Here is a 10,727-nt window from a genome sequence, read left to right on the forward strand (position 1 = left end):
TGTTAATAGCCACTAGATCATCATTCAGTGTTGAACTTTGATTCATAGAGTTTAGCCTAATACTAAGAATTGGTAGCCCTCTAATAGCACTATAAGTGGTCTCCCTGCTCCCAGTCTCTCCCCACTCTAAATGTATATGTACCAATTAAAATATTGCTCTCTTCATATTACTCCATAGACTCTAAGCTATCAAGAGTTCCTCTTCATCTATAGGAAGATAGACAGTTTCCTAAGTTTTAAATGCAAGTTCCCTTTTCCCAATGTTATATAGAACTCTTGCCCATTGTGAACCCTCTTCTGTAATTAAACTGATCTCTTATTGTTCTTTGCTTAGCATGAATTAGAATCCTACCTGTTGCTCAAGGTTCAATTTTCCTTTTACCACCATAAAGGCTTTCTTGGCCTTTTAGTATTCATTCAGTAGTCCTTTCCTTTTCCAAAACCCACCTGACTTATTGCCTATACATTTGATACTTTAATTACATATTGTTCTCTGAAAACATATTGTTTTATGACATATCATGTTTAACACACATTCTTGCTTATTTTTCCATGTATATGTCTTTTCCCCCCAATATATGTTGAGGGCAAGATCCAAGTATTTTATATTTATGTGAACTACATTCAACCTAACAGAATCCTATGAACATAATAAGCAATGTGTTTCATAAATGTCAAATTTGGTTCTTTTTCTTTCTCAGCATTCTACAAAAATTTCTTACTCTGGTCTAATTCTGGTTTCTGATCAGATTTAAATAGATGTTAATTTAAATTTACTTAATTAGTAAGATTGTGCTATCCTTACTTTCACTACCCTCTTACCAAGATTTTCCCCTATGATCATTGATGCACATGGGCCTGTGAAAATTTGGGGGAAATTTTTTAGGTGAAAATTTTAAAAATAATTTGAAAAATTTTAATAAGGTATGATTATCACCAGTCTCTCCTCTTCTCCTCTTCCTACTTTGACCATAAGTACTGTTCCACCTATTTAGAAGCCACTTCTAGGTCATTCTAGACATAAATAGATACAGACAAGTGAACTTCTACGATATACTTTCTCTGAGGGATGCAAGTCAGACAGATTCACTAGGACCATTCACCAAGAGAGGAAAAGTTAGACTTTTATGGGAGAGTAGTTTTACATTTTTTTTTTCACAATATCAAGTCCTAGAGCTACTATTCTGTGAAAAAGTCATGCATCAGCACAAGGAGGATAGCCAGCAGACCAAAAAAATGACAACAACCAGTCAGGTTTTGAAGCTTTTAACTCCTCACTGGGATTTAATAGGGTCATTATGAGAAGTGAAAAGATGAAAGTGAAGCCAGATGGGCACTGATGCTGTATGCAGGTACATGCCTGTTTACATTCTTCAAACAGATGTAGCATTCAGCCCCTGAACAGCAACAGTACCTTGGGCCCCAAAGGTTTCAGGACCACAAACAGCTCCTAGTAGCTGTCACCCTGAATCTTGAGTCAAAACCTTCCTGAGGCATGACTCTCTCAAACTTCAGTCCATTATCATCCAGCTACTGTTAGCTTTGCTATTTTTCAGTAGTGAGAGTATTATATCTTATACTTAGAATTAGTTGAGACTTGAAGTATCATTTCATCTTCTTCCTCATTTTACAAATGAAGAAATTGAGCCCCACACAATAACTCTATTGCCAAGATCACACCAGAAGTTTGAAGCAAAGTAAATGTTTGAACCAAGGGTTTATCAATCCCAAATTAGTATTCTTTCCATTACACCATTCAACTATCGTTGTCTTCTAAACAGAAAGTATATCTTTCAGAATGAAAACTTAGACTGCTTTTTCAACAGCTTCAGTTGCCTTGCCAAGAATTCTTGTTACCTTCCCTTCCATTACTGAAATCAAAGTACCATTTATAGAAGACCAGAATAGGTTTGGCTCAGGGATGCAAGGTCAGCAGCTTAGCAAGTTATTTAAAAAAAGTTCCAAAGCAGATAGTTGCCACATGAGGAATGTTCAGGGGGTGGCAGAATAAGGCCTTTGATCTTGGACAGCTCTGGTCTATTCATTCTACCTAGGCCATCCCAGGAAACTTCTACTCTTAAAGGATTGTAGTCAATATATCATTTGTAATTCTTCTGAATGGAAATAGATGTTCTTACCCAAATAGGAGTCTTTAGTATTGCTAAATAGAGCTCCATCCTTCAGCTAGATTGGCTACCTAACTGAGTTTTGAGTCATTTGGAGGTGTTAAACTCATGGCCTACTGCCTGAAAAAACTTCCAAGTACTGCCTTAACCAAATTAAAATATAATTAGAAAAATAAATAAAAATACAATATACCTAGAGTTAATTTGTGCTTCCTAAGTAAATATGTGGCCTGCGTACATCGATTTTTTTTTCAAACATGCGTGCATCGATTTTTACTTGAGTTTGACTACACAGGTGTACATTGTATCTAGATGCCAAAGACTTGGCTTGAAGGTCTGTATAGTCTCTTTCTAGAATCATATTTTTATTGCAAGTGAGATAATTGCTTTCCAGAAGAAGGGATAAGTACATGGAAGGAAGAGAAGAGAATAAGCTTTTATATTACACCTACTATGTGCCAAGCTTTGTGCTAAGTGCTTTTTACAAATCATTTCATTCAGTCATCACAACAACTACCTGAGATAGGTGCTATTATTTTCATTTTACAGTTGAGGAAAGTGAGACAGAGATGAAATGACTTGTCTAGAGTCATGCAGCTACTAAGTGTCTGAGGCTGGTTTTGACTGTAGTCTTCTTCAGTGAAGCATGCTATCCACTATGCTAATAGCTGCCTAAGGTCCTAGAACCTATATCTCCATCAACAAAAAGTTCCATACCTTATCTTCACTTCTTTTTTCTCTACAAGATGTTATAAATAAACTGCAATTGATTTGATGGTATTATTTTAGCAAATACTTTTCACAATCACTGTACCACAAGATGACCATATGTTTCATGAAATGGTATTTTTTATTGTCTTGGGATGCATAATAAAACCAGCTTCACTAACAGATTTATGTAGTTCTCCTAGTAGAAGCTGTGAACCATTCTTCCATTCAGTTGTAACTTCCTTCTCTGCCTTCTGGTTTCACTTATGAGAATGTCAAGATTGTTTTAATTCAGTTTCTTCAGCAATGTATTTGTTCTTTGCTCACTGAACAAGGATTCCACATTTAGATATCAATACTTAAATTAATGTTAACAAATGGGCTAAATCTTTGTAATTCTTTGTATCCTTAGGCCCTCTTTTCTATCACTCCGTTACCCACTCTGTTACCATCACTGCAGCAGAAAGGAACCATGCAGGGCTATCGGCCATTTTGCATTTTTCTGTTTCATGGGTTGCCATGGCCAAGGACTTCATAATCAACTGGTCAGTTCATTGGTTATGAGACTCCTTATATTTATCTAGGTTTGTATTTAAATCCATTCAGAACCTGGGAACAACCTATCTTTCCAGCCTTCTTAAAAATTATCCTGTTTGTGCTCTGATCCAGTCAAACTTCTCTTCTTGATGTTCATCACTCTAATTCACATTCTTATTCCTTTTTTCACTTCCTATCTCTGCCTACAATGCACTCCCTCCATGCCTCAACCCTTTAAATTTATTTTTTTCTTCAAGATTCAGTTCTCACATCCCCCCCCTTTTTTTTTTTTTTAAAACCCTTACCCTCTGTCTTGGAGTCAATACTGTGTATTGACTCCAAGGCAGAAGAGTGGCAAGGATAGTGTTATAATAATTTGGGAATCTCTTGATATGTTTGAGATTGTAATTTGATGTACAGAGAGAATAAGATAACCCTTCTCCCTTATAACAGTTGCCCAGGCAGGATCCTTTCAGGTCTAAGATGTATATCCCTTCAGGACCAACCTGGGGTTAATTGATATATTGATCTGAGCTCTTTAGCTAGGATAATACCTTGTATTCTGACTGCGATTTCTCCCTCCCCAAAACAAGTTTGACACTGCTTTAGGAAAGTACTTTATATTAACAAGAAGGATAGGGTAAAGGACTGTGGTATAGGAGACCCTACTCTACTGGTTGCTAATGAAATCTCAACTGCTGGCAGATGAAGAATCAATGTATCTTCCCTCTGGTTCAGCCTGGCCAGGACTAAACCAGAGTAGGTAAACTGCTGGGATATTTTGACTTCTTCTTCAATAGATCTTCAGCCTTACAGTTGAGTTATTTCCACCCTTTTCCACCCTCTTCTTCGTCTCTTGCCCACTTCCCGGATCCCTCCTGGGCCCTGGGAAACCTAGATATCTAAATGATGTAATTCCTAATATCTAAGGGCAGTAGACACCAAGGTGGTGGTCAGGTACAGGTTGGCACGATATCTCAAGTACAGGAAGAGTTTTTAGAGAGAGATGTTTGCACCTCTCACTCCAAGACCAGGATCCACCGATCTCCAGCCTCAGCACAGGTCCAAGACCCAGAACCCTTTCAGGATTCTTAACTGCCCCTCCTCCTGCCTCTCGCATGAGTCCCTGGGAACATTCCGTCCAACTGACTTATTTGTCAATCAAAAGTGATCTTCAAGCTCCCAGAGGTTCAATATAACAATAGGCAATGGGGGTCAAGTGACTTGCCCAGGGTCACACAGCTGGGAAGTGTCTGAGATCAGATTTGAACCTAGGACCTCCCATCTCTAGGCCTGGCTCTCAATCCACTGAGCTACCCAGCTACGCCGCCCCCCTCACATCACTTTTTAATAAAGTCTTTCCTGATTCACTTTACTTCTAGAGTCCTTTATCCCAAAATTACCTTGTATTTATTTTTGATATATTCAATGTATATTGATTTATATGTATAATCTCTTCCTCCTCCCAAAATGCAAGCCCTTAGAGTACAAGACTATATCATTTTTGTCTCTGTGTCAGTAATGCTTTGTACACTATCTAGCAAATAGTATTAATGTAATAAATGCCTGTTGACTGACTGATTCTTACTGAGACTATATTGAACATAATTAGGACTGATGATGTCCTGGGATGCAGTGGATGACCTTAGCAGTTTTGATGCATGACCAAGCTCTAAGTAGCTGCTTAGTACTTGCTTTAGCTGCCTTCATAGCCATTGGAATGAGTTGTTCTCATCTGCCCATTTCACTGGGGGATGTCTTCACATGCTTGGGGTATACACCCCTCTAACTCACTGATGAATATGAGATCTATTAGTTAGTTACCCTCAGCCTGGTTTAGCCCTTCTGCTGAGATGGTTTTACTAGCTACTGTTTCTTGGAGCCACAGTGAGAGTTGGGTGAAAGGTAGACACTAAAAGTGGAAGAACAGTTCTAAAAAGGGTTCAACAAGCCCTCCTACCTGAGATGTTAATCCTTTCTGAATACCCCCAAGGGATAAATAGGAATTAATTTAAAAATGGAGAACACTGGAATTAAGAAGGATTAGTGGAAATTTCTTATACAAATTACTTTGGGAGATTAGGAGAAGACCTCCAAGGGTTTTAGGGGTCAAAATGAAAGGAGACAAAATAGGATTGAAATTACTTAGTTATGTAGGATACTAATCATTAACATGGACACAGGTCTTTCCAGAAAGTTTTAGTTCAAAATTATGAAGCCAAATGGCTGGCCTTGGGTTGTTCTCTCAAGTGATGACTAAAAGACTTTTGAAGGAGGTACTCATGGGTTTTTTTCCTCCTTGGGTTTCTACATGTGATGCTAACTCAGGCTTTATAGAGGAGCAAGGAAATAAACTTTTAGTGTACAAAGATCCTAATGTGGGATCAGAGCCTCAATTATGAGTGCCATTATGTGTAAATGTGCTTATATATGTATCTGCTATGTATCAAGTAAAATTAATTCATTTACATTTCCTTAGGAAGGATGATACTTGCAGTTACAATGTACTAAGAATAATTTCCTTATACACATCATGAGGTCAAAGAAACCACAAGTCATACAGTAGGAAATGAATCAGGATAGTCATAGTCAAACAGGTCCTACAACACCCACTTCCTCTACCCACCCTCAGAATAAGCTCCAGAATAGAAGCTCTCACAATCAACTGGCCCTGCCCCTTTCTTTCTTATTCAGAGAAATACAATTTGCTTATCAGTGAGCTATTTAAATTTGCTCCCCAAGGGCAATTCCTGTATCTGGAACAAAGCCCCTGCATACCTGGCCTAGTTAGAGTTCCTTTCATTTCTTTGATTATTCTGTAGTACACTAATAATTAGTTGGTAGTTCTGAAATTGAGGCTTAGCTGGGAGATACAAAACCACCAAAAAAAAAAATCATTGTTTTCAAAGTGAAAATGCCTATTAAAAGAAAAAAGACTTGAAACTTTTAACTTTCTTTCCCTTCTTATTCATTTGTTCTTTTGTAATACCATCTCACTCTGCTTTTGAGAGAATAGACAATCCTGTGACTTTGAACAAATTTGAACAGTTATTTTCCTCAAATGATGAATTTTCTCTTTAGCCAGAATAGATAAGATTTATATATTTATACATATATATGTATGTATATATTTTTCCCCCCATCCCATATCTGTGATTTCATTAGCTTAGTGATAATCGTCCCACTAACTACTTACCTGTAATTTGTACTAGGAGAAAATTTCTTGGGGACAGTAAAGTGTTAACTACCTAGTCCAGGGTCACACAGTTTGCATGTGTCAGAAGCAAAATTTGAATCAAGTCTTCTTTTCTTTAAACTAACCCACTGCCCTCTTGATGAAAACATATCTCTTTTCAGATTATGAGCCCATGTTTCTGCTTCTCATTTCTCAGCTAAGGAATGATTATTATCATCTTTAAATATAATAAAAAGACTTTATGGTCTCCAAAGAAATCGTTTCATTAAATGCTATAATAGATGTAAGACTCCTTACACATATAAATATTATTTCAGGTAAGAGGATTAGACACAGTCTATAAAAACTAGAAAATCCATGTCTGACAAGAAATCATTTTGAAAGTGAAAACGAAGCTGGGAGCTTACAATTTTGTTTTATTTTTTGGAAAACCATAAAGCTAGGTCAGAAAACCCTTCATCTTGACTGGTTAAATTGTATGCCAAATGAAAATGCAAGTTAAGCACTTTTTTTGAGCCCCTAAGGGATGTTTTCCCTTGGCCTCTTTTAAGACTAAGTATCCTTTCTGTCTTTGTGGACAGAGTTTGAGAATGTGATATGACAGATGAGTGTCCTTAGTTCTTTACTGGACTGATAATAATAAATGCTGTGTCAGAATAAATGAATTGTCATTAGTTTTTGATTAGTCCAAACTGAGAGCTGCAATTTCCTCCTGCGTGCAAAGTTGGCTTGTTGGAGAAGTCAATTTCTTCCTTCCTTTCTTTCTTCCTTTGTTTCTCTGTTTCTTTGTTTCTTCATTTGTTTGTTTGTTTGTTTTTTTCTTCCTTCTCCATTTGGAACTGCAGCAAAATTGATCTTGAGTCAGGTTCATTTAGTATTATGTTCCATGCCAATGATAGACCTTTCCTAGTTTAGGAACGTGTGATCATAACAATATTAGATATGATGACAAGGTTTGTAATAGTTAAGGCTGATTTTGCTTTGTGGTAACGCCCATTTAGTTTGCTACAGCTTTATGGGTGTCTGTCAATTTGTATCTAGCAACTGTTCTGTGGGGCGAATCAAATTAAAAAAGAGAAAAGAGGAAGAACAGAAATAATCTTGAGAGACAGAACCCTTTGATACAAGTCACAGGAAAAGAAAGGTGTGTGGCAATACTTAGGGCAACCTGAGAAGATGAAAGTTTCTGTGGAAAATAATAGAAAGGCAACACGGCTGCTCAGAGAGATTACAAAAGCCCAATCTTTCTAGTGAGAATGAGGTGGAGACTCATAATAACCTATGAACTAGTTTGAAAAATACTTAGTGTATGCATATGAAATTTGAAAAGCATTGCATCTTCTATAAAGAGCTGGCTTTGGCATCTGTAAGATTTAGGTACAAATTCTATCTCTGACACAGATATATCTGATCCTGGGCAATTCACTTGTCTATTCTCTAAGAATAAAAGTTTCAGAGCAGTTGATAGAGGCATTTTCCTCACCAAAATTAACCCACGCCAGTGAAGTCACAGGTCACATCCCAAGATATCCACTTCCTAAATGTTTCACTCTAAGTTTCTGGGAAACTTGCTTTTCTGTTATTAGTATTTTATAAAGAGAGATTTGAAGAATTCAACATTTAGGCACAGTATAAACTAGGGGCTTCAAATATGCTTCTGGTGGTATGTAATCTTGTATTTTAACCAATTCTTTTTGATTATTTTAATTAAGCATTCTTACTAATTAAGGTTCCTAGATGATGTTTCATCATTTATCTGCTGCTTTGCTATTGTTCAGTTATGTAATAGTGTCTAATACTTGTGACCCCACTTGACAGAGATTCTGGAGTTTGTCATTTCCTTCTCCAGCTCATTTTACAAATGAGGGAGTGGAGGTAAACAAAGTTAAGAGACTTGCCCAAGGTTACACTTTAGTAATTGTTGGAAAATGGATTTCAATTTCATGTAGAGTCTTTCTGATTCCAAGCCCAAAGCTCTACCCATTTCATGACCTAGCTTCCTTTATTTGCTACTGAAGGACTACAAATGCCATCAGCACCTTACAAGTTTCAGTTGCCATGATTTAATTAGGGTTCTGACATTATGTATAGGAAAAACTCATATTTAGTTAAAGCAAGTGTTTCAGTTATTGTTAATTGAGCTAGAGTTTGTCTTTGAAGCAGAGACTTTTAAGTAATATGAAAACATATTAAAAGCCTACCATGTGTCAAACACTGTTAAATACTGGGAATATGAATGCAAAAAAGTAGACAACCTCTCATCTTAAGAAGTTTAAATGCTAATGGAGGAAGAAAAAATAAAAAAAAAAAGTGAAAGGGGTTAGAGAAGGTACCTGGCACTGGGTATGTTGAAGAAATCCAGAAAACTGAAGCTGGCTGGGAAATGGCAAGGGTATCCTCCTTAAATGGAGGTCCTGTGAAGAAATTATTCAGAGGAAGGGGTTCCAAGGGTCCTCAGTAAAGTTTGAGTTTCCAGGCTGATGTTCCCAGCAAGTAAAGGTTTCTAAGGCATGATGGAGAATTCCAGAGGAATATAACCAAGTGGGAAACAACTTCAGAAAAAAATTAAAAAAAAAAAAAAGAATCAACAGAAGCCCATTTTCCATCCTAAATAGTGATGTTTCTGAATCTTTGCTTCAAACTTCTTCATTTTAGTTTCCTGTAGTGACTTGTATTTCAAAAGACTAATTTTTGGATTCTTCCTAATATTTTATATTTCTGTTCTGTTCTTTGGGTGTATTGACTTGTCTACACACATTTCTACCTGCCATTAATAAGTAGCTTTGTCTACTTAACAATGGCCTATTTTCTGTTTCATATGTGAGCTCTCATCAATAGATATTCAGAAGCTTGGATTTTGTCACAGGTTGCCCAGTAACCATTATCTTTACTATATACTACATATGTTTATTGGAGGATGACATTGGGAGGAGAAGTATTTGAGCAGGAAAGTTCAAGTTTTTATTCTGATCATTAAACTGAAAGTTGCCCATGAAATTTCTAACCAAGTTTATAAGCACTCAGAATTCCAGTCATAGATTTGGAGATTTGATGATTTGGAAGGGACCTTGTGGACTATCTAGTCCAACTCTTATGCAAAAGTAATCCTTACTATAATAGTCAAGTGGTCACCCATTATCTGTTTGAATTTCTAAGAAGGGTTCTCTTTATGAAAAGGAAGATGAAAAAAATATATGGAATCCAGATCATGAAAATTATTACCTCCTTTATTAAATTCTACAGAATTTGATTATCAATGTACTTGGTATAAAATAGACTTCTTGGTGCCATAGCCAATTTGTTATTCAATGATAGTGATTACAAATTAAAGTAAATAATTAATAATTGTCTCTTTGAATTGAAGTAACTTGACTCTTATTTTTCAAAATGTGCTTGTTGAAAACATCTCTAGGAGTTATTCTTATCTTCTAGTAAAAACTACATGTTTGACCTATAAAGCAAAGGAAGTGAATTGATAATTTAATTTTTCATTTCTGACAGAGAGAACTATTAAACCCAGAATTCATTATGATTATAATCTGTGTTTCATATCAGAATTATAAGCAGAAGTGGAGGGAAGAAGATCCTACATCAACTTGGTTGAAGGAAAGACAAAAAAAATAGTATGAAAAACCACTGCAAGATGCTTATTTTGAGGCATGCCCTCCCAGGCCTGGGACTCCCTAACAAGAACACGGTGTAAAAAGGCCCAATATGGCTTTCAGACTGCATCTGTAGCATCTAATGTATAAAGGGAAGGTAGATGTTGATGCTTGACTGACCAGCTCACCTTTCAAGTAGTTTGCTAAATTCCCACTGGTTGGCCTCTAGAGAGCTGGAAGTGCAGTGGCTGGAAACTGGAGGTTACGATAATTGTAGCTGGTCCTGCTGAGATTTTCTTAACTACTTCCAGAAAAAGAAGAGGAGTCCCCCTAGTCCCTGGGCTAAGTCCCTCAAGAAGGTCCAAAACACTATATTCACTCATATGTAAATAACACTTATTTTATCACATTGAGCTGTAGATCCAGGTGCTCTAGGGGAAGACATTATATAAACATTCCACTAGGTAAAAATACTTCCATCAGCTTATTATTCATCCTTCCTTCCTTCCTTCCTTCCTTCCTTCCTTCCTTCCTTCCTTCCTTCCTTCCTTCCTTCCT

The sequence above is a fragment of the Gracilinanus agilis genome, chromosome 1 (assembly GCF_016433145.1).
Source record: "Gracilinanus agilis isolate LMUSP501 chromosome 1, AgileGrace, whole genome shotgun sequence".
Taxonomy (NCBI): Eukaryota; Metazoa; Chordata; class Mammalia; order Didelphimorphia; family Didelphidae; genus Gracilinanus; species Gracilinanus agilis.